Source organism: Megascapheus bottae, chromosome 13 (assembly GCF_031878675.1).
Source record: "Megascapheus bottae isolate mThoBot1 chromosome 13, mThoBot2.hap1, whole genome shotgun sequence".
Taxonomy (NCBI): domain Eukaryota; kingdom Metazoa; phylum Chordata; class Mammalia; order Rodentia; family Geomyidae; genus Megascapheus; species Megascapheus bottae.
In genome coordinates, this window is record NC_143521.1 from 40,775,030 (window position 1) to 40,801,089 (window position 26,060).

At 33.6% G+C, this 26,060-nt stretch overlaps 1 pseudogene; it reads right to left on the reverse strand.

The window, feature by feature from the left end:
* Positions 1–24,258: 24,258 nt before the first annotated feature.
* On the reverse strand, positions 24,259–24,404 carry LOC150055887 (U2 spliceosomal RNA; annotated as a pseudogene).
* Positions 24,405–26,060: the final 1,656 nt, after the last annotated feature.

Genomic DNA, 26,060 nt, shown 5'->3' on the forward strand with positions numbered 1-26,060 from the left:
TTAATCCCTGAAGTAACAACCATCCCATTAAAAAATGGGCCAAAGACTTAAAGAGAGTTTTCTCTGAAGAAGAAACAAAAATGGCCTATAGACACATGAAGAAATGCTCCACATCTCTGATCATAAAAGAAATGCAAATCAAAACAACTCTAAGATTCCACTTCACTCCAGTTAAAATGGCCAGGATCAGGAAAACTAATAACAACAGATGCTGGAGGGGATGTGGTCAGGAGGGATCACTACTACACTGTTGGTGGGAGTGCAAACTCGTTCAACCACTATGGAAAGCAATATGGCAGTGCCTCAAAAGACTAAACATAGAGCTCCCCTATGACCCAGCAATTCCACTACTTGGCATTTACCCAACCATCCAGAAACTAGGGCATACTAAATTCACTACCACAACAATGTTCATTGCAGCATTATTCACCATAGCAAAAATATGGAACCAACCTAGATGTCCCTCAGTTGATGAGTGGATCAACAAGTTGTGGTATTTGTACACAATGGAATTCTATGCTGCTGTCAGAAAGAATGACATCGCCCCATTTGTTAGGAAATGGAAAGACTTAGAAAAAATCATATTAAGTGAAGTAAGCCAGACTGAAAGGAACTTAGGCTCAATGGTTCCCCTCATTTGTCATAATCAGTAGAAACCTTGGGCTTTACTAGCAGAGATCTGCAATAGAGCAAAACCTTGATAAATAAGGCCATATAGTATGAAGCTAATTGAAAAGACCTCCAGGATATTGAAACAAAAGCCATACAATGAATGATTGTTGTCCTTAATGTACTATGTTATCTCTCATCTCTTTTGCTGTCCCTTGGTTATCTCATATTGTTACAGTATCTCACTTTGTTATCTGATATATTGGATTTATTTGTATTTGGTTATTTGAAATTGGATAGGGATGGGGGAAAACCAAGATGGGGGGGGAGGGTAATGGGGATCAAGACATGTGAAAGGGTATCAATATAGGCGAATTAATGCACCTTCTATCTGGCAAATATCATGTAACCCTTTTATTAATTACAGTAAAAAAGAAATAAAGACAGCATGCTACATTGCCTGCTTATGGAGTTACCACAAACCAAATGATTACATAAAAATTATCACATTACAAGATTGAAATATTTCTTAATTTTTCAATTTTCTGAAGTTTCTTCAGTATAATTCTGGAAAAGATCTACTTTCCAATGCTGAGGATATCTTGAGTTTTTTTGTAACAACTACAATTTTAATGAATCCCTTTCCTATTTTAAATAAACAAATATGCAGGGGCCGGGAGTTTGGCCTAGTGGTAGAATGCTTGCCTAGCATGCATGAAGGCCCGGGTTCGATTACTTGGTACCATATACATACAAAAAAGGCAGAAGTGGTGCTAAAGCTCAAGTGGTAGAGCTCTAGCCTTGAGAAAGTCTAAGGACAGTGCTCAGGCTCTGAGCTCAAGCCTTGGACTGGCAAGAAAAACAAAAACAAAAACAAAAAACAAATGTGCAATATACCAGATTACAATGGAAGATACTGTAACAATATGAGAATAACAAAGAGACAACAAAAGAGATGAGAAATAACAGTACATTAAGAAAAACATTCACTCATTATATAGCTCTTGTTTCCATATCCTGGAGGTCCTTACGTTTATCCTCATCCTATACGGCCTTATGTATCTAGATTTTGAGCTATTGTAATCCTCTGTTGTGAGAGTCCAAGTTTTGTACTAACTATTACAAATGAGGGAAAGCATTGAGCCTATGTTCCTTTGGGTCTGGCTTACTTCACTTAATATGATTTTTTCTAAGTCTTTCCATTTCCTTACAAATGGGGCGATGTTGTTCTGACAGCAGCATAGAATTCCATTGTGTATAAATACTACATCTTGTTGATCCACTCATCAACAGAGGGGCATCTGGGTTGCTTTCATGTCTTTGCTATGGTAAATAGTGCTCCAATGAACATCATTGTGCTGGTGGGTTTAATATGTCCGTATTTCTGGATGATATTTTTGTACAGTAACTTCTACTCTTAAAACACAAGAGCATATAGTTTGTGGTTCTATTTGATTTAATTATGTTGTCTTATTGGCTCATTATTATGTATTTTTTAATTATGTATATTTTGTATAATTATAAAATTCATATTCACACATGAAAGATTAAAAGTAAGTATATTATAGGTATATGTTTTTGATAGAAAATTTAATAAGCTTTAAGAGACTTTAATTAAATAAAACTGGATATTAAACACAGATATACTATTATAATTATATACTTAATTGCAAGTCTCCATAGTCCAATAGTCAAGAAGCAATGTTGTATTATTTGTAAGATACCATATAGATTTCAAGTCTTGATGTGTGATATTTATTAGACAAAATTGATAGATAAATCTTATTTTGCTTATAATTTTATTTATAACTGATGTGGCAGAAAAGAAAGCATTGCTTTTGAGAATTTGTACATCATCTTAATTCTTTCTTAAGTTTTATCTTTTGCAGCTTCTGACCTTATTTCATTGGATTCCCAAGTCGGAGGCTGCCTGTGGACATCCTGAATTTGTACTTTTTATCTCATTCCTTTGTTTCTTGTACACATAGAGAATAGAAATAAAAATTTCAGATGAATGTTTTAGTGGTAATAAGAAGCAATAAATCTCAGTAGAAATGATCAAAAGAAGAAATTCAAATAGAATGCATATACATTTTACATTTTAGTTCCTGAAAAAATCCTGATTTTTTTCTTACTGTAGCTGTTACCTAGGCGTCTGACTTTTTTTAAACTTCTTGATGAAAATATTGGTGGCTTTGGCTTTTGAGAAAACAACCATTTCATTCCTGTAGAGAACAAATCAATTTCTTAACAAATCAACGGAGGTATAACAGTAGTTACCGTAGTGGTGGTGTGAGCATTACAGAGTTAATATCTTCCACAGTTTAGAATAATGCCTGGTGTTACTGTATCTGAACTTGATATGTATTGTATATACATATATTTGTTTATTTGCATCAGAGTGGGAAGAGGAAAAACAAGATGATGAGACAAGGCCAAAGGATGAAAAGCAATATTCACAAGAGAATATGTTGGACCATCAATATCCCAATATCAATCTTTAAAGAAATAAAAGAGGCAATCTAAAATTTCATATGGAATAATAAAAGACCCCATATAGCAAAAACAATTCTTAGCAGAAAGAACAGCACAACAGTTATTTCAATACCAAACTTTAGACTCTATTACAGAGCTATAGTGACCAAAACAGCTTGGTACTGGCACAAGAACAGGCCTGAAGACCAATGGAATAGAACTGAGGACCCAGGTATTAACCCACAGACCTATGGCCACCTAATTTTTGACAAGGGAGCCAAAAAAATAGAATGGAAGAAAGCCTCCTTAACAAGTGGTGCTGGCAGAACTAGTTAAGCACCTGCAGAAAACTAAAGTTGGATCCTTCTTTGTCACCCTGAACCAGGATTAGCTCCAAACGGATCAAAGACCTGGAGGTAAAAGCAGATACACTGAAAACTTTACAAGAAGAAATAGGAGATACACTAGGTTTCCTTGGCACAGGTCGAAACTTTCTTAATACGGACCAAGAAACAAAACAATTTAGAGAAAGGCTGGATAAGTGGGACTCATTAAAATGCAGAGATTCTGTATGGCAAAGGACATAGCTAACAAATTAATTAGGAAGCCTACAGAGTGGGAGAAGATCTTCAACAGCCATACAACAGACGAATGCCTCAGATATAAAATATATCAACAGCTCAAAAAATTGAATCTCTCCAAAACTAATCTCCAAAGAAACAACCATCCCATTAAATGATGGGTCAAAGACTTAAAGAGAGTCTTCTCTGAAGAAGCAATAAGAATGGGCAATAGACACATGAAGAAATGCTCAACATCTCTTGTCATGAAAGAAATGCAAATCAAAACAACTCTGAGATTCCACCTCACTCCAGTTAGAATGGCCAGGATCAAGAAATCTAATAACAACAGATGCTGGAGGGGATGTGGCCAGGAGGGATACACTGTTGGTGGGAGTGCAAACTTGTTAAACCACTATGGGAAGCAGTATGGCAGTGTCTCAAAAGACTAAACATAGAACTCCCCTATGACCCAGAAATTCCACTACTTAGCATTTACCCAATCGTCCAGAAACAAGGACATACTAAATCCACTAGCACAACTATGTTCATTGCAGCACTATTTACCATAGCATAGATATGGAACCAACCCAGTTTCCCCTCAGTTGATGAATGGATCAACAAGATGTGGTATTTATACGCAAGACAATTCTATGCTGCTGTCGGAAAGAATGACATTGCCCCATTTGTAAGCAAATGGAAAGACGTAGAAAAAATCATATTAAGTGAAGTAAGCCAGACACAAAGGAACATAGGCCCAATTGTCTCCCTCATTTGTCATAATCAGTAGAAATCTTTGTTTTTTTCTCTGTATTTGGTACCAAGGAATTGAACTCGGGTCTTCGTGCATGCTAGGCAAGCACTCTACCACTAGGCCAAACTCCCAGCGCCTCTGATAATAACACATTAAAAAGCCAGTTATCCAGTTTAAAAAAAAAAAAGAATAATGCCTGGCACGTTTTAAGTGCAATAAACGTGCTTTTGATTATGATGTTCATTGTGTAACATTACAAAATTTGTAGATCCGGCCTAGATTAAGAATTCAAGGGTGTTCTACAATTAGACATGACAAACCAAATCCATCATTTATACAAACTTGTGCCTGTATGAGTTTTTGCTCTCTGTCTGTCTATTGGTCCTTTTTTCTGTTGTCCATGCAAACATGTATCACTAAATCTAGATACAACTTGCTGTATTTATTTTATAATTATAATACAGACTTTAATGTTCAGTGATTGTTATAGTTTATAGCTAAAATAGAGATTTGAATGTGATTGTCTCTTCATCACTGACTTTAGTCTGCCACTCTCACAATATTTGTAAATATGTTACTTTGTGATTTTTGTTAAAATAGGATGTTCAATGTATTTTCAGCCTCAAGGAATAAGGCATTATTTTCCAGGTGTGATGGCTCATGCCCATAATTCTAGTTACTCAGGAGGCTGAGATCACTGCGGTTCTAGGTTCAAAGCCAGCCAGGACACTTAAGTCCTTGAAACTCTTGTCGCCAATTAATCACCAGAAATCCAGATGTGGCACTGAGGCTCTAGGGCTAGAGTGCTATCCTTGACCTCTGGGACAGTGTCCAAGCCCAGAGTTCAAATCCCACGGCAAATAAATTAAAAATTAAAAAAAATAAGGCATGATGTAACTTGTGCTTATGTCACATCTCTGCTTGTTAGGACATTGCCTGTCCCAGGCAAATTGACAACTATTATTAAATTAACAAAACCAACAAAAAGAGATGCTGTTTGAAATCATTGTGAAAAGGGCTGATGTAAATGATAAAACAGTATTGAGATCATGGGGATGTGGATTATGTCCCATCTGGGTGGTATTTTCATGAGCACTTTTATTCCCCATGTTTGGAAAAATGGCTCATCAGCTCATTGAGGTAAAATTAAGGCTTTAGAAATAAGTAGTCAAGGATAAAAGAAGAATAAAAATCTGAGAAACTTCTTGTTGACACATATTATTGGTTAAGTTCACATGAAATGCAAGACCAATGAATGTCCTTGATGAATGAGCAGGGAACAATTTGAAGGCTGGACGTTTGGTAGATTATGGAAAAGTATAAAGACACACACACGCACATACACACACACGTTTGCAGGACATGGGAACAAAACAACAAAATGTATTGAAAATGGGATGTTGAAAAAATAGTCTAACATCTATACTTCATGATACAGTAGGGAAAGAAATGCTGACGGTAGCTGCAGTGAGGTGGCTCAGCCTGTAATCCCAACTATTCAGGAGGCTGAGATTTGAGGATCACAGTTCAAAGCCAGTCCAGGCACTAAAGACGGTGAGACTCTTAATGTTTGTGAATTAATGCACCTTCTATCTGGTGAATATAATGTAACCCTCCTATTAATTACAATAAAAAATATATGGGGAAAAAAGGACCTGAGTCTTATCTCCAATTAACTTCTAGAAAATGGGAGGTGGGGCTTGGCTCCAGGGTAGGGTGATAACCTTGAGCTGAAGACCACAGGGACAGCACCTAGGCCCAGGGGTAGAGCAGTAGCCTTGAGCTGAAGAGCTCAGGGACAGTTACCAGGCAGAGTTCAAGCCCCAGGACCCATAAAACAAAACAACAACAACAAAGGAAAACCTCTTGTTTCCATATCTTGGAGCTCATACAATTGACTATCTTCATTAAAAAATACAGGCATTGTATTCATTTAATAGAGGAATTAACTGAATATGAATTCTGTTCTTTTTATTCCCTCTAACCTTTTGTCCCCATGTTGAAAAAGATCCACAATAACATTGCAGGAGAATTTTTCTTCCTGGTATACCTGCTTTGGAAAAGAAGATAAAGTATAGAAAATCTCAGGAGAAAGTCTGTTTTTTTCTTTCTTTCTGACATTTACAGCTCAATTTTCTCAATTCAGAAGGTTTGAATAAGCTTCAGATAAGTATCAAAGCTTATCCAGGGTGAACTTGAATTCTGAGACTTCTAAGGTTGAGTCATTGGTAATCCTGTCTTATTTCTGAAGATGCAAGTGGAAGTGACTCAGTGGAAGTCTTGATTTGACTTTGTACCTCTCAGTCAAGGATGAGTAAGGTCACAAAGTAGCAGTGTTATGAAAAATAGGAGGTAAGAGCGTCTTGAAAAGTTAAGTTCCTTAACAACTCAATGATACAAATAGTTAAGGGGATAAGAGCACAGTATCTTCCTGTATATATATAAATACACACATATGCAACATGTGTATCTATACATACATATGTATGTATGTAAAAGGTAGAATGAAGTTAGATAATAAAACAACTATATTTCATATAATTATTGCATAAATAAAATGGTTGCCTAGGTAACTATCATTTTTTAAGCAGACTAGATAATTTCAGGTCTATAGAATGATAGTTTCAATAGATTAGGAGTTTAAATTGAAGGTAATCTCTGTAAAATAATTCAAGTAGTACTTTATCTTAAACTTATATTTACCTATTATTTAAATCTCAGTAGTGATATTTAAATCTCAGTTGTGATATAAATACTCATATATATATCATACCATCACAACCTCTGCATGACCTTATTTCAGGATAATTTTCAGAGACAATCTATTTATAAATATGTTAATATCTTTGTAAAAATCGAGGTTTAGCATCGTTTTCCAAATGATCATCCCTGCTGAATTATTGTTTTTAACACTTTCTACAAAGAAAAGAAAGGTGATAAAGTTCTCAGAGTATTGTAGAGCTGAATGGAAAATAATTCTTTTACCACTGATTTTTCTTTCAGTTTATGTAAAAGTAAGAAAAAGAGGTAAGTTGGCTACAATGACTTTCATAATTACGATATTCCCAACTACTAATTAGTTTTCTACCCTGCTTATGCACGTTTCAGAAGCTAGGAAACAATTTTTATTAAGCCCAATATATTGGAAGAAAGTTTTGAAATAGATTTAAGAAATTATCAGCCAAAGAAGAATTGAATGTGTGCATACTCTGGTCTTTATTTTTTTCTTTGAAGGAAAAGAATCTGAGAATTCAGATACTCTTTCCTTTTTAGTGCAGCAGACTACCATCTGTGTAATTATACAAACCTGCAAATTACCTTTTTCTTCTCAGTTAATTGCTTCAAAATTATAATGAAAAAAGGATCCTTAACCCAAATGCAGAATAATGTTAGGCAAAATTAAATGGTAAACTTTCTGATTAACATATAAATTTTAATGAGACTGTTTTGATAGAAAAATCTTAAATATAATGCAGGTGAATAGAACTGTTGGAAAATATTAATTTAATTAATGATTATCTGTAATTGGTGATTGTGTTTCAACTTAAATGATAATAATTTAACCGACATTTAGTTATATTCCACTCTATGTAGGGGACTACTCTTAGGAATGTGAGAGGATAAAGCTGAATTGAAGTTGAGTTTTAGGGCTGAAGGAAAGTAAGTAAAACAGACAAGTTGAATAGTATTATTATTATTTTTTTGCCAGTCCTGGAGCTTGAACTCAGGGCCCAGGCACTGTCCTTGGACTCTTTTTGCATAAGGCTAGCACTCTACCACTTGGGCTACAGCAACACTTCTAGCTTTTTCTGTGTATGTGTTACCAAGGCTTCATGCATGCTAGGCTAGCACTGCACCATTAGGCTATCCTCCTGGCCCACAGTATTATTTTGATATATCTGAAAGAACATCAGTTAGCCATGTTATTGATAACATAATCTAATAGATGAGACTTAAGATGAAGAAAAGATTTTGAATATATATACCCAGACAAATACAGAATATATATATGTTACATACATGTACATATAGATTGATAATCTATATTATATAACAATATAACTAATATATAACTCTATTAGAAGAAAGGATTTAAGGGTTTTGAATGTTTCTTACATGAAAAATAGTAAATATTTGAGGAGACACAAATCATTACTGAGATTTAAACAGTGCACATATATGCATGCATTGAAGCACATGGTATGACATTACTGTGTGCACTTAATTTTTTTGTCTAGGTGTCAATGCCTCATGCTATCATCCTAGCTAATTAAAAGTCTGAGATATGGATCATGGCTTGATACCAGTTCTGACTGATCAATTTGTGAGAGACTTATCCCTCAGTAGGCAGAAAAAAATAGCTGGAATTGAGGTGTGGCATATATGGTAGTGACCCATCATGAACAAGAGTATGAGGTTTTGAGGTAAAAATTCTTTCCCATTAATTACATGCTTCCACTTTCCGCATGCATGTCTATATCTATGTCTTGCTTTTTTCTATTCATCAGTTTCTAACTAGAAGGTTCCTTTACTTCTTATAGCTAGTTCCTACTCATCTAAAACCAACCTACTTATTATTTATTATCAACTGAATTTCCTGAATTCCCATGTTTACTGTATTAATAATATGTAGCTCACTTTCACCTTACCTTTGAGGCTTTTCTGTTTTATGAAATGATGCCCAAAATAAGCGTCTTGTGGAAATCCATTCTTGCCATTGTACTTCATAAGGACACTTCATTAAAATTATAAAGTGAAGTATACTAAGAGGAAAGTTAGCTAATGATTCAGCAAATGAGAAAAAAATGAAAAAGTTGTAAGTACTAACAGTATATCTATAAATCATAAAGTGGTAACAGACAAGAAATCACTTGAGTGTTTATCAAAAAAATATCCAAGTGGTTATACTTAGAACAAAAATGAACTAAACTATGAATACAATAAGAAAACTAGCATCTAGTCCTATACTCCTTCTTATCAGAGATATGTTTATTTAGACATCTTTGTTTATTAGGCAACTGTATTTTATTAATTTTATTCTAAAGGTGATTTTCAGAGTGTTTACCATTATTTAAGTCAGATATGAGTACATTTCCTTTTGAACAGTGTCACCTCTCCCTCATTCTCTCCCAGATTTCCCCCTCTCTTCATCCTTCCCTCAATTTGAATAGTTCCTTTCCAATATAGTGTCTAATATTCCTGCTGAATTGGTTTACCCTTTACCCACCATTTCTGTGCCTCCCTTCCCCTTTGCAAATCAGATACACACTTATTAACACACTTTTATTTGAGATTGAGATTGGTAAATCCATCATCTCTGATTCTCCCAATAACCTGTTCAGAGGTTTCTACTGCTAAATCATAATTATGAATCAAAATTTCCATATGATGTTCTAGACTATCATTCTTAAATTTTCAGATTGGGATTTAGTGTTTAGATGAAATAGTTTATTTTCACCTTTAGTTCAATCATACTATCTTCATTTTATAACAGGTATTAATATTATTATTATTAAAAAGTAGCCTCAATTGCCATTTCATGGAATCTAAGTAGCAAGTAATGTTTTAGTTTGAGTTGATCTGAATTTAAAGTTCATATACTGACAAATGTTGCCCATTGCATATTCTTTCATTATTTGAAAGTTTAAATATTTCTGATAAAATTAAATCCATCATGATAATCTTGTGAGCTTAATATTAAAAGTATTTATGGTATTCTTGCATATGAACTTTGTAGGTGAGTGCCTTAACATAGTTTTCATTTCCTCTTTTGTAAGGATTGTTTTACCATCCGTTCACAGAATTTTAATATTTCCCCATCCTTTCCAGTTAACCTTGCGATATGGCACATGAGGGTTTTGGTAACACATACTAATTCTTCTGCTTTTCCTGTGTTTATAGGTAACAACACTAATAACCTCTATGCTTCATTAAGTATTATGCTTAATTTGCTCTTTTCATATGATGTAAGCCATTAGCTGTCTTCTGAGCCTTTTATAATTGGAAGTTCAAGTCATCAATAATATGCTAATATGACTGATTTTCACAAAGCTGTAATCACAATTCAGATGTTAAAATCCAGGCAAATGATTGTTTTTAATGACTTAATAATTAATTTTAGGAACAATTAGCATTTTATTGACTTTGCTGCTGTGAGTCTCCTCTCCTTGAAGTTTCTTCTATGTTGTACACAGATTTCATTTGCATATCTTCTCTCCAAAATGCCACTAAGTGTGTGCAAGCACACACACACGCATACACACGCACACACACATGATTTGAAGTTTTTTTGTTATATGAAAAGTTCCATTGTGTATTTATGTACTTATTTGTCTTGATTTTCCTTAAAATATTACTCAGAGCTGCAATTATAAACTCTCTTAGACTGGAATTTGCTGAGGTAGTTATTTCAATTGATAAGGCAAGGAGGTTCTTTCGTGTGTATGAGAGCTACAGCAATGGCCCTGCTCTGAATGGCCCTAATCTCTTTCCTTGGAACAATTATCTCATTCCTTTGAAATTTCAATATTTTTACCACAAATTCTACGACAGTGTATATGTTGCTTTCTTGACAGGAAAAAGTTATTGTAATGGCAGTTTTGGTGCTCAAATTTTTGTCTTTATTCTCCTTTTGTTCATTGGAATTAATGCACAGGTGTAAAGAAATAGTAATCAATTCCATCTAACAAGTCATAGAAATTTCAATAAACTTTGTCACTGTAATGTCATCATGAAATCTGTCCCTCAATAACATTGACCACACAAGTTTGATAAAAATTGCTAAAGACAAGGATATTTAGATTGTTTCATAGCCAAATTAAATCTTCACCTCTCCACTTAGGCTGTCAAAAATGTCAATTAGTGTCAAATGTACCAGTAGCTTTCTGAAAGTTCCCATCATTTTCTTTTTAGTTTGGAAGAGACTATAACTTTATACTGACCTTGGCCAAATCATCATAAATTAAGAATATAAGAGGATTACAAAATGACTATTACAACACTGAATTTATGTAAAATGAGAGAGACTTTTGAAACAAAACCCTTCAATTATTCATGATTTTAAGCAAGATATATAATGGAATAGTTTTGTTTTTTTATTTATATGTGAATCATTGTTATGGTAGAAAATATTCAGGTATAATTGTCCCCATATCTGAGCCCCTAAGTCCATTGTCTTTCTTTCTCTCTACCTAATTCCCTCTTCCAAAATACATCTACTTTTTAAGTTAGTTGTGAAGCCATTCCAATTAACCAATATTAATGATATGAATGTATTTTCACCTATGTATTATTTTCATGATTTAAAATGAAACATATGCAAAAATTGTGGACTTACACTATTGCTAACAAATATTCATTATTTTCAAATTCAAGTTTGCATCTAGCCTCAGATATTTACCATTTTTTAAGAGGTTTAAGTGTGCAAACACATGTAAAAGAGCTAACGTGGAGCTGTTGATTTAGTGGGTACTGTTTCTAGTTTGGCATTGTTAGTAGACTGGGTGGTTTAAAGTCCAGAACAATGAACACCATTTAAAAAGTACAAATACAATTGGGGAGGGAAGTAAAGTTCTATGGGTTCCTAAGATAGAGATCATTCAGGATCAAGTAATAAATCAATTATTGAGAAGTGAATCATATATTATTTAAAATTGCGTGACACATCATACCAAAATCTAGTAACATAAAGGTTATTCACCACAACACATCATCTGAAAAAGGAAAAGACCAGGTATATTTGATGGAAAATATTTTCCCACTGCAGACACAAAGTTGATGACATTTTAGAATATAGAAAGTTATGTTTGACTTTGTAGATGCAAGTAATTGATATGGTGTTTACTTTCATTTGCAAGACATTTGAATGATTAAAGTTATTCAGCATACATCTTTCTGGGTACATTATACAAACTAATTAAGCATGTATTTAGGAAAATCAATTAAAATTATCACAACCATTCAATTAGTGCTATGCATTACTATAGTAAGTTATTTACTAAGATTATAAAAGAGATCAGCTTATTGTTCTGTGGAAATTTATAGTGTGTGTAAACATATAATAATAGCCAATTGAGTTAGCAATATCCTTTGTCCAATGACTCAAATCAGGAGATTTTTACCAAGGAGGGAATGTGCCCTTTCTTACTGTTCAATCCATGTTTGAGTCACTTTGTAGAAATTTACAGAGAAGCGCATGTCTTTACTTTTGCATCCTATGTTTTCTTGAGAACCAATCCCTCACTCATAATTCTACTGGGAGTTAATTTCATAATGAATGAAAGAGATCTTCACTGGTTCTAGAAATTTTACATGAACACAAAGAAAGGAATTTCTCTGACATAATTGCCATGAGTGAGTTGACAATCTACTTTCCACATTCTTGTATAGTGTTTCCACATTTTCCCCTCTCAATTTGTCTGGAATAAGGATGAGTTGGTGAATTCAGTAGCACGATAAACACTCAAACTAGCAGCACTTAAATATTCATCTGTTCCAGTTTTTACCACAACATTCCTCATCCACAACTCAGAGAGGACATTTCTACTCTCTGAATGCATGTACCTGGCGAACAAGAAATTATAGAATTATGCATTCCATTATGTGGCAACACTCATTAACACAAAATTGCTACAGATGGATGAACAGTGACTATCTCCAACATTTGTACACATTTATTTATATTTATCTTGTACATATAAACATTGGATAATGAAGAATTTACATTATGGCAAAGTAAATTACTTAAGCTTTGGGTCAAGAGTAGCTGCAAATGTTTTCTAACATATAATAGAAATGCAACAATAAATGGTTTACACAGAAAAAAGTGAACATAAATATTTCTCTGCATATATTGTCTAAAACATGCTTAAAGAAAAACCTTAATTTCAAATGTCTCAAATGGTATATTTCATGAGGTATGTCTTACTGAATATGACACAAAGAGCACACAGATGAAACATCAGGTGACTTCCCTTTTGTCCACTTTTTGTGCTAGACAAGATCTTATATAAAATAGAAAATTGTAAAGAAATATGCAAATGTTTGAAATAATAACTTGCACAATACTCTAATTTTTGTAGCATAGACTGGATATTCTCAATGAGATTATTTTAAAAAATCATTTATGAAGCACCTACTATGAATCAGCAATATTCTAGACACAGTTGATAAGACATATCACAGACAAAATATCTAGACTACAACAACTTTCTTGATATTTGTTGCAAGGAGAAAAAGGTTTTGATTTTTAACTTGAATCAGGATCATTAGATTTATAACTTTCAGTGAGATATAAAATTCTCATGAAGTTCACTATGAAAATGGAAAACCTAGAACTGAAAGGCAGAATTTTCTAGTACATAGCATTGCAATTTTAAAATAAAATGATAAAGTAACATCCCAGAATTATCTCATTTAACATAGGCAATATTAAGCTATATATCTATTGTTTAAATACAATGACTTGCTATTAATCAGGTGCCATATATATCTCTAAATTAGAGCACTATATAACGTGTATATACTATATAATCCATGAGTCTAAATTTTTTTTTTGGTCGTGTGGCTTGAACTTTGTGCCTGGGCACTGTCCCTGATCTCTTCAGCTCAGTGCTTACCACCCTACCCCTGGAAGCATCACTTCCACTTTTCTAGTGATTACCTGGAGATAAGAGATTCACTGACTTTAGTGCCCGACTGGCTTTGAACCATGATTCTCAGATCTCAGCCTCCTGAGTAGCTAGTCTTTCATGGCATCTGACGAGTTTAAATATTTATGGTATCTTCTATGAACGTCTGAAAACATGTTTGCAAGAAAATTCTAAAAGAATTTAGACCGACTCATGAATAATTTAGAAGGACCAGTAATTATCTCATTTTCTTTGGTACAGATTGTGAGAGTTTTAGATAAGTTAGCTTCAGTTTGTTATCACTATCTGAATAGAAAAATCCATTGAGAAAAGCCAAGGAGTCTTATTTTCTCTATGTGAGAACCTTCTCCAATGGGGTATTTGTGATTTGACTAATATCCTACTCACAAGTAGCTGTTAGAGTTTTCTCTAGTCTTACATACATCAGCACTTTACATAATGTGAAGGAAATTCTCAAGATTATTGTGTGCCCTTGATTTAACTGCAAACATTATGATTGTAGCCCATTTGCATTTTTGTAGCTTTTGCTTCCCTAGAAAACCCTGCTCACATTGACTCCTTCAATTTATTTCTTTGTCATGTTAATGTGATGCCTCCTTTTTTCACAGTACCCAAGCTGAGTTGTGGGGCTTACTATATTTAGACTATAGTCTTTTTTATTCAGACATTCAATTTAGGTAAAGAAAAAGTAGATACTTTAGTATATTGCAATATCAGATTGGTTCTTTGATAAGATCTCTAAATAGTGTTGGTTTGACCTTCCATTAAGTTTGCTCAGGATATATTTTCCCTGCCAACAACAATATTTTTCCTGAAATTGGAATTATTTTAGTTCAAGTAGGCAGAGGTGATGTTTACATGTCATTTCATTACTAAAATGCAATTATTTATCCATTTTATTCTCATTTCTAACTTAGAAAATAACAAAAAAAGAGGTTTGGAAATTAATATGACATTCAATTTAGTAATGAATGTGTCAGAGATATTTCCATGTTCAATTAATCAAGAACTCATTTAAGCATCATTAATTAAAAGTAAATAAATAATTTTCAGTAGTAAATCCATGAATCATCCATATATTTGCTATCTATTTCACAAGAACTTGAATACATATATAGCAATATTAGAGCATAAATATATAATGGAGAATACTCAATTAAGTTCTACAAAAATATGTTTGAGTAACCATTGGAAGACAGGAAGTGGTGCTTGTACCAGCACTCTAGTTGTCAAATCATTTTTTAAAATATAGATTCAGTTCCTGACAAAACTGAGAATGTTCAAAGTGACAATCTTGACCAAGATAAATTGTACTTATAAACTGTTTTCTTGACTGCCAACTTTTTTGTACAACCACTTTAAGGTAATTAGAATGAATGAATGAATAGAAAGACAAATGTGTGACTGTGAGCTCAAGGTGTATATAATTTACACATCTAGGATTGTAGCATGAACAACAAAAAGTATACCTCTTTAAAAACCTTGTTGATAGTTCTAATATACTTAACCTTGTGTCTTAAATCATTTGGGTGGATGAAACAGAATGCCATAAAAAGGTAAGCTCTGAAACAAGAGGAATTTACTCTCTCTTGGTTCTGGAGTCTAGGAAACCCAGTTTTAAAGTCTTGACCATGTCAGGGTGAGCAAGTCACTTCTAGATCCATAGATAGCACTTTCTAGCTGTGTTCTCTCACAGTGCTAGAGCTTTTGAGCACTCTCTGTCCTTTCTGTAAGTGCATCAATTCCACTCATAAGAAAGCAGTTTCCACCTTTAGGATTCGAATTTTAGTGCATAAATTTGAGGAGTGCACTCACCCTCAAATATTGTGAGTTCACATTGAGGTGAGTACCTATACCTCAGATATGAAGTTCTTTTTTAAAAAATTTAATTTCATTCTCAAGACACTCTACAGAGGGTTTGGAGTTACATACATGAGGCCTTGTCAACATATTCTTGTCAAACACTGTTACCTCCTCCTTCATCTTTCTCCAATGTTCCTTCCCCACCCCATGTTGTAAAGTTCATTTCCAACACTGTGTCTTGTGAATATTCCTGTTTCATTGATTAGCCCTTTGTCCTTTGTCTCACCATGTTGTTGTTCCTCTTCTCTTCCCCAGGTCAGATAAATGTATATACAAGAAATGATACAAAAATCAAAAACAAGTGACAACACTGGATAAACCAAAGGAAAAAAATGGAAGAAAAAGAACTAACTTCACACATTACAGTAAATAGTATAACAAACCTCTTGTTTCCATATTGTTGAGATTATTTCAATTCACAACATTTTATGTGGTTATTTGTACAGAGCTGTTGAGCTATTGTGATTCTCTGGTAGGAAAATCCTAGGCATACATAGGTACTATGGAGCCTATGTTTCTTTCAGTCTGGCATACTTCACTTAATATGTTTCTTTCCAAGTCTTTACATTTTCTTATGAATGGGGTGATACCATTTTTCTCATGGAAGCATAGAATTCCATTGTATATAAATACCACAATTTCATCTACTGAGGAGCATCTGGGTTGGTTCCATATCATGGCTATGGTTAATAATGCTGCAATAAACATGATTGTGCTGGTAACATAGTATGGCCTTGTTTGTAGTCACATAGCTAAATACCCAGAGAGAGATTTCTATAGTCTGTACATACAAGTCTAGGTTACTGAGAGGAAAGGAGTATTTCAGCTATTATTAGAATTTCTTATATATAATTTACCAGGTAAGTAAATACCAAGAAACAAAGTCTATAAATATCTCTTTCTAATTACTTTTATACACAGATTTGTACAATATTGTGGTGTTGTGCAAAATCTTGTACAGTTTCTGGCATCTTGCTCTTGCAAATGAATATTTTGTTAATAAAAATACATAATTCTGGGTTCTATTTTTCTCTAAATCCTGGTTCCAATAAACCAATCTATTTTTTAAATTTCTTCAGCTTCAGAATCATTAACATACTCAAAGAAAGCAGTAATTGATGCTGCAAGATTCTGAAATCCATGAGTTTCAATAAATGTTGTCCTGGTATTGAATGGTAGGAAATAAATGAATGAAATCATATTTTGTTGAAGACAGTTTCTCTATTTGAGTCCTATACTTATCTCTGGAAAAGGAGAAAAATATTTCTTGGAAACATTATTTTGCTGATATTTAGAATATAAACTATCTTTTCAGTACTTTGCACATGCCCAGCTTCTACCTGAGCCTAACTTTAAAAATTTTGTTGGGGGGTTGTGGTTGTTGTTGGTGGTAGAATGTCCAATACACTGCTTGCTGGGAAAAATAATTTCTATCCACTGGAAAAGAGTTGTGTGACCCTGAAATCCAACAGCTTAAAATACAGCAAAGAATGTAGTGATTATTTTTGGAAGCACTAACTTCTATATCTTAGGAAAGAAAAATGCCTGTTACATTAATATAGTTGACCTCCGGTCCTATTCTGTCCTTAGACAGTCATTTCCATGTCATTTATATCAAAGAAACATTTAAAAAGAAGTAAGAAAGTGGGAAACATTTGTCACAGATTTGGGCTGAGACATCTCAGGTAATTCAGTGAGTGTCTGATGAATTGAGCTATCAGTCTTAATTTTCTTCTGCCATTTCTGCATTGACTAATAAAGAGAAAAGAATTATTCCTTTGAGATCTACCAGATATTATAAAATAATATTACATAGCACATTTAACATGAAACATTTGAAAACAAGTAAAACTGAGGTGATATAAAAGTCCTCTAGAACAAGTATTTTATATTTGAAGATAAGTTTATTGGCTACCTTAAAAGATTTCTGATGTAAGATTTCCATATATCTTGAGAATCAACGAAGTCATTTTATGTTAAGGAAAATGCACATCAAACAGAACATTCAGCAATATTTTCCTTATGTCACATGTTCAGAACTGCTAAGCTGCATCATTATTAACTTAAAGACATTTTACAAAATAATAAGCTTAAAAGAAATAAGCAGAGGAGTTTAAAAGTATGTTCAGGTGATTATGTTGTAGTGCATATATTTCTCATTCTTTCTAAGACAGACAATATGAAGAGAGAATTGGGCTTCAAGCAGTAAAGCTTTGGCTATGAAACCTGGTTTATGAGGCCTTTTTCAATGTGTTTTGTTGACTCCTCACATATTACATATTTCATATGCTACCTGATAAATGGTAGGTACTTTCTTCAACAGTAAGTACATGGGGAACACTGTGAGAAGATAACCTTTCTACTTTGGTTCAGGACCGTTTACCAGAGCTGAGATCAGAACTTGTGTTGTTTGCTCAGAAGTTTCACAGACCTTCCTGTGCAACAGCACAGCTCTTCGTTTCATAGTGGTTTAATTACCCTGCTGCTCACTCTGTTCTATGAATACCAGCTATTTGCAAATCCATAAGCAGCTATGCATCAGCTGGTTGCTGCTAGAGAAAGTCCAACTACTTATTTTTACAGATGAACTGGCATTTTCCTGCATGCAGTTTGAATGAGTGCATTTTCTGTGAATATTTTCTGGAAAACTTCTTTGCCTTTGCCTGGCGGCTGGCCTCTGTGGTGCCACAACCTTTAAATCACAGTCTGGGGTGAAGGAACCTCTCCTCATACACTTGAAACCTTACTGGAAAAATAAGTAAAACAAAAAGCATTTGGAGTATTGGCTAAGTGAAAGGAAGAGGAAGTCTTTGAGTTCAAATCCCAGTACTGCTAAAATATTACTCAAATTAAAGATTCCATGCTTATATTCTTATCATTTGAATAGCTAAGGCATGCTTGCATAATGTTTTAGGTCATAAGAATCCCCTGCTAATTTTTCTCAACAGAACTTCATTTTTTATTTTTTCCATCAATACATTATTTTAATGTACATTTAGTGTTGACTGTGCTCCAGCAGGAAGAAAAAATTCATTAAAAGGAAGAAATGGTTTTTTTTCCTTAAAAAAAGCATGCAAACTTTATTTTGAACAACACAAGCACACTTGATTGACATTACTGCATTTAAAATACTGTAATTTTAAGTCATAAATTACATGGGACATGAATTCTAAACAGAAAGAAAATAAAGGTATAATCATAGAAGGGTAGATTTAATCAAGAAGTATTCCTACAGAAGGTAGAGTGATGTGATGAATACAAGTGAAGATGAATAAAGTTAAAAAGAAAAACTTACAAAAGAAAATGAGACATGAGCCAACCACGTAATTAGGACTGGAGAAAATAATTTTACAAAGCAGTACGTGTCCACAGCAGGAGAAAAAAAAAAGCCCAGTTCAAAGTAGATTCACATTACCTGTAGGACACTAAATTCTGTATGCTTCAATTTTGTAGGAAGGGGTAGGGATGTATCTATAATGTTATTCTGAACCAGAGAAATGTAATGTAAAGCTTCATATAGTAAAAGAAACCCAGCCAGGTGCTGGGGAGTCGTGTCTGTAATTCTAGCTTCTCGGGAAACCAATACCTGAGGACTGAGGTTCTAAACCAGTCAGAGCAGGAAAGTTTATGAGACTTTTATCTCCAATTAAATATCAGAAAACTGAAAGTGGTTCTGTGATTCAAAGCAGTGTAGCTCAGGGACAGTGCCCAAGCCCAGAGTTCAAGCTCTAAGAAAAAAAATAGCCTCTAAGAATTCAATTAATGTATTAATGTTAACTATTTTGATAAAGTGTGGACATAAAATATTGAAATAAAAATTTGATTTTACTCAGCTTCCTCAGTAATTCAAAATGAGCTGCAATCTCTCTACTAAATAAAAAACATTATTAGTCAATACACCTTGATTTATATATTTCTAAACTTAAAATGAGCTTAGTGAGTATTTTATTATGTGCTTCCATTTTGTATTTCTTGTATTATCTTTGTAAATGTGCTATTCATGAAAAATAGATTTAAAAAATGTGTCTGAAGACATGGGAGGTGGGTAACAATGTTCTACAAGTAATCAGGCCAACCTTATATATGTATCTGGTACATCACCGCAACAATAAAATTAAATTTAGAAAAAAACCAATTGATTGATTTTAATTTCCAATAGCTCAGTATTCAAATGGGATAAATTAAAGATCAGAAGGTTTTACATAGGGCTGGGAGTAGGGTAGCCTCATGGTAGAGGCCTCACCTAGCATGCATGAAGACCTGGGTTCTATTTCTCTGTGTCACATATACGGAAAAAGCTGGAAGTGGCTCTGTGGCTCAAGTGACAGAGCACTAGCCTTGAGCACAAAAAGTGTCCAAGGACAGTGCTCTGGCCCTAACTGAAGCCCCAGGACTGACAAAATTAAAAAAAATGGTTTTACATAAAATTGCATATTTAACCCAGGACTACTTTTATTAGCTCCAGGAAGAAAGGATTTTCTATATTTAACAAATTGAAGAATAAAATCCACCTTAAAAAATTCATGCTTCCTAATATATCAGTTGTTTGGGACTGAAAAGCAATTGTTCTTTGTTACCAAGATGTGTTTTTATTGTTTTTAGTTTTCCACATCTCCACCCAAACCTCTTAGTTATCGTTTTCTGCTATCAGACATTCTTCATTTATTTTTCATTACCACCTGATCCCACTAGGCTTTTAAATTTGCCACCTCCAATTAATCTAATCCTGAAATGCCCACCAAATATAGATCTACATGTGACTGTTGAAGGAAAATAAATGCAAAATAATATCCCAGAGGAAGCGGGATCACTATAGAAAAGTTGAATCTACATTTACGTTTGACTATAACATCCCCAGAGATAGCTTCTACTTCTCTTTCTTTAATATGTTGCTTATAAAGTATGCATTTCAATCAGGATATAAGAAGATGTTACCATAAATAATTCAAGTCAGTAATCCACTGTACTGCATTTGGTATAAAAAGCTAACTGATAAAATATGTAGAATGATCATTTAGATGTTGGACAGCATAAGAATATTGAGCCTATCATACAATGGTGATTATTTTCTCTCGTAGGACTCTGTAAATTCTACCTAGATTCCTACATTGATTATCACAGAGTTCTTCTTCTTCCTCCTCCACCACCATCTCCATTGCCCCTGCCCCCAACACTTCTTCGCAGCCTCCTTCTCCTTTCCTTCTTCATCTTCTAAGTGCTACAGAAAAACTCCAGGCCTTGTTCCTAAGAGGAAGCATTTTATCATTGAGTTCTAAACCTATACTTCCATTACTTCTTGAGTGTACAGTCTTTGGGGAAGAATTTAATTTTCTAGTGAAGCAAAACAAGACAAATTATTTTGTGAATTCATGTTTTCTCACAGGTGTGTGAAAAATCTGGAGTTTAAAGAGTGTGCCTAGGTATCCCAAATCAGATGTTAGAAATTAAGTGATGGAAATAAAAACAAACAGATTGGTATGATACGAATCTGTGCCCCGAGATTCATTCATGTTATCAAATTAATGCCTAATTCAACACCTTTGAGTGGTGTATCACATGGAAATATTGCTCAGTTCACAGAGTTATATCTTCATTAGTAGCTTAGTACCACTATAAACTAAGTTCTGTTGTCCTCTTATGTTGTGTGCAACCTAAAAGTCAAATTATCCTTGAAATAATAGGTCCACAATAATAGTAGTGTAATTTGTTTATCCATTTATATATTAAAAGCCAAGTGCACGTTTTGGCACTTGAATTTCTGTATTATTAGCTTAGGAGTATATCTTGTAGGCCTGGATACTAGGACTCTGGTAAGTCAGAGTGTAGTTTTTAAGAAGCTACTGAAATGCTTCCAAAATGGCCACACATGTTTTTACACCCAGACCCCTTCTGAAGGTTAGCTTCTACTTACTCCACAAACTTGCCACCATTTCCTAAGGTCAGTGTTTTAGACTTTAGTTGTTCTGATTTGTGTATAGAAATGTCTTCTTATTGTTTCGATTTTCAATGCCCTATGATGATGAATATTTCTTTATATACTTTCATATGCAACTTATAATTGTATATATTCTTTAATGAGGCATGTATTCAGATACAATGTTTTTGTTTTCTACAGACTTTGTCTCATTGCCTAGTGAAAAGAATTTTGCATTTGGGATATTACTTGCAAATCAGAAATGTGCAGCTGGAAAATATTTTCCCATAATCTGTGGCTTTGTTTTAATTTTTCAATCATTTTTTTGAATGAAGAATGTTCTAGCATACAATCAGAGCAGTTGTTTGTCTTTAAAACTGATACTTTTATAATTGATGAATAAAAGGTTTTGGATACTAGAGGTAGGAAAACATACATAAGATGTTTGAATACCAGACTATTATTCTTAATACAGAACCAAAAAAAAGCAGATTAATAACTCAGCACGGAGGGTGGTTAGGACTGTGGACTAGTGGTAAAATGCTTGCCTAGCATCCATGAAACCCTGGATTCATATACAGAGGAATGTGCCACATACGCAGAAAATGCCAGAAGTGGTACTGTAGCTCAAGTGGTAGAGTGCTAGTATTGAGAAAGCCCAAGGACAGTGCCCAGGCCTAGAGTTCTAGGCCAGGACTGGAAAAAAAAAAAAAACCCTCAGTGGGACACTATTGTTATTTTTAGTTTTTAAATTTACTGTGTATGATAGCAGAAGTAAGAACACTACTAAGCTTTTTTTCCAAAATTAATATTTTAATTTTAAAAATGTGTATTTGAGCCTGGTGCCAGTTGCTTACACTTGTAATCCTAGCTACTCAGGAGGCTGAGATCTGAGTTTTGTGTTTTGTAGCTACCACAGCAGGAAAGTCTGGGTTGTTCTTACATCCAATAAACTGCTCAGAAAAGGTTAAAAGTGATGATATGGCTCAAGTGGTTGACTAATCTTGAGCACAAATCTCTGGAAAAGAACCCCGCCCCTGAGTTCAAAAAACAAATCTCAGGGAAAGCACCCAGTCCCCAAGTTCAAGTAAAGAACCAGCAAAATCAAATCAGATTTGGATATTTGAATTATCTAAAATCAGAACTTGTGATGAAACTGAAATTTTAATCTAAATAAATGTATATATGGTGTATTTTGTACACACTTTTTGCATTCTTCTAACAGAAGTACCATTCTACAATATTCATCAGGTATTTACAGCAGAAAATAAAGTGTCCTTCACTTTATAATTCACTTCTTTTGCCCCTTAACCCTTAATCTTTCCCCTGATGTATCTCTAATGCATTCTGTTATGAATATTTTTTCAACAGTGTGTAAAGATCTTTCTCAAATATTTTTCTTCATTTCTAGCAAATTATGTCTAATAGTTGAGTACTCAAATAGCAGCCCATTAGGCTTCTGAGGTTTGGGAATGGTCTTAAATGTTCTTTGTAATCAGTCTAACTTAAAACAGAGACTAGCACATACAAAGTCCTTACTAGAGAGTTACTAATAGCATATGACAAATAGTATAGCTAAAAACATGTTTTATGTTTAAAATACTCAGCAAAAATTTATATCAGATAATATACTAATCACTGTTAATTTGTGCAAGTTGTGTTAAAATCATAATGCCTACCTATATAAAATTCAGTATAAGCAATTAAAAGTAGACTTGTTCAAGATTTTATTAACATGCCAGCCTCAAAACTAAATATCTTAGACTCTGATACTTATCTCCCAAGAAGCTTCCAAAAACACTATTGTCAACTAGTCTCATTAAATAAAATTGTATTACATAGCAAAAGAAATTTTTTGGAATTTTAGTAACTAAGAGAAGTACATTTGTAGTTCTTTTCATTTGTTAGCCTCTAGTTGTTCTGTTTGTTTAGTGTTGAAAAATAGTAGTGATATATAAATAGAATAATAGACAGGAAAACAATAGCGATAGGTCTTCTTTAAGAGGAAAGAAGTATTTATCTCTGTGTATGTGTTTAGAAAGACATCATTAAATGATTAATTTTCGATTCTTGTTCACTTTCCCCAGCTATTTTTGAAGAAAGAATAAATTACAAGAGGATTTGACCAAAAGCAATGAAAAGCTCTGTAGCTTCATTGAGATGAAATGCTTCTCAGAAGCTCGTAAGTGAACGAGTCAGATCAGTGTGGTCATTTGTCTTTTGTTGATTGTATCCATTTATCAAGCTTCTTTTGCTTCTCCACATGTTTTTTTTTAAAGACCAACTTCCCAATTTCCTTACCCAGTAAGTGATAAAGTAACTTTATAAGATGTGATTTTTCTTTAAATAATTACCTCCTGTAACTCATCGATCATTTCTCATTTCCTGTGCCACTGTTTCTGATTACTATTTCAAAATTTTTCATCAAATTATGGAGACTGAAAGCAGAAAAAGAAGAAAGAATGGTGATAATAGTACTCAACTTATCAAATTCATGCCACGATATCTTTGCAAAAGATTTCTTAAACTGGTAAGAACAGATACTACAATTGATCTTAGCCAAAAAGCCGAGATGCAAACCAACCCAACAGTGACAGTCACAAGACAATATGTTCAAAATGAACTTTACAACTTGGGGGGAAAATAAATTGAAAAAATATTTCTTAAAACAGTTTCTGATGTCATTAATAAAACTGACTTACAGTTTTCTTAATTTTCCTTTTTTCTGTCTCTCTCCCATCCCCTGTCTTTCTTTCCTTCCTTTCCTTCTCTCCCACCCTCCCTCCTTTCTCTTTCTCTCCATTTCTTTCTTTCTCTCCCTTTCTTTCTTTCTTTCTTTCTCTCTTTTTCTTTCTCTTTCTTTCTTTCTTTCTTTCTTTCTTTCTTTCTTTCTTTCTTTCTTTCTTTCTTTCTCTCTCTCTCTCTTCCTTTCTTTCCTTCCTTCCTTTTCCTTCCTTCCTTCCTTCCTTCCTTCCTTCCTTCCTTCCTTCCTTCCTTCCTTCCTTCCTTCCTTCCTTCCTTCCTTCTTTCTTGCTTCCTTGCTTTCTTGCTTTCTTGCTTTCCTTCCTTCTTGCTTTCTTGCTTTCCTTCTTTCATTTCTTTCTTCCTTTTAATGAGTCATGGGGCTTGAACTCTGGGCCTGGGCACTATCCCTAAGCTTCCTTTGCTCAAGACTAGCACCCTATGCCTGACAACTTGTACATTTTTCTAGGGACAATGATAGTCCCATCTGTTCATTCACATAGAAATCTGCATGACTGCATGAGGATTTATTCCTACAATTTATTGGATGAGACAAATTTTATTTTTAATTAACATAGATATTGAACTAGATACAATAACATGTACATGATAGTTACTATTACTGTACATTTTTAAAACTTACCTATAGTATTCAGATGAAAATATCAAGATTCATTTCCATCATTGTGAAAGCAATTGTGAGTTTCAAATGAACTTTCATTTTTAAGACTTTCAACATGGATAAAAGACTTCTTTATGCCATATAATATGGAATGGGCATCTTATTGTTAATATATTTGTACTTATATAAAATAATGATCACTGATTTAAATATATAATATTTATAAATTTCTAATAGAACGCAAGATTACATGCAGAAATTAACAATAATTTTATTTAAATGTTCCTCAGGTTTCTAACCTACCTAAGAATTAGCTATGCGATCCTTTGTATTGTAATTGAACATAAATCAACATACACAATAAAATTAATTTTTAAAATAATGACTCAAGTGCAAAATTTTAATAAATATATCTAATGCTAGATCTGATGCTATTTTCAATAGATAAAAATCTTACCATAGGTATTACAAACATTTAAGTTTTAAGTTTTGAATTATAAAATGTTCGTGAAAGGTACAATAGATATAATTTTATAATATAATGAGCTATTGAAATGTAAACAGATAACTATACTAAAGTTCATATTCCCCTAGGGATTTTTATGTCATACAAAATCAGAATGTACTATCTTCTTATTAATCATGGTCATGTGCCTAGTTCAAACAGTATAAACTTGTTTTGGTAAAATTTGGACTTTATTTAAATTCATAGGCTATATATTTTGTGAGAAGAAGGAAAGAGAAACTAAGAAGAATATAAAAGAAAAATGTACATTTGCTTAGAGAAAGAAGTGACTTTCTCATAAAAATCCCAATCAATGCTGGGTGCAATGACTCAGTCCTGTAATCCTTGCTACTTAAGAGGCTGAGA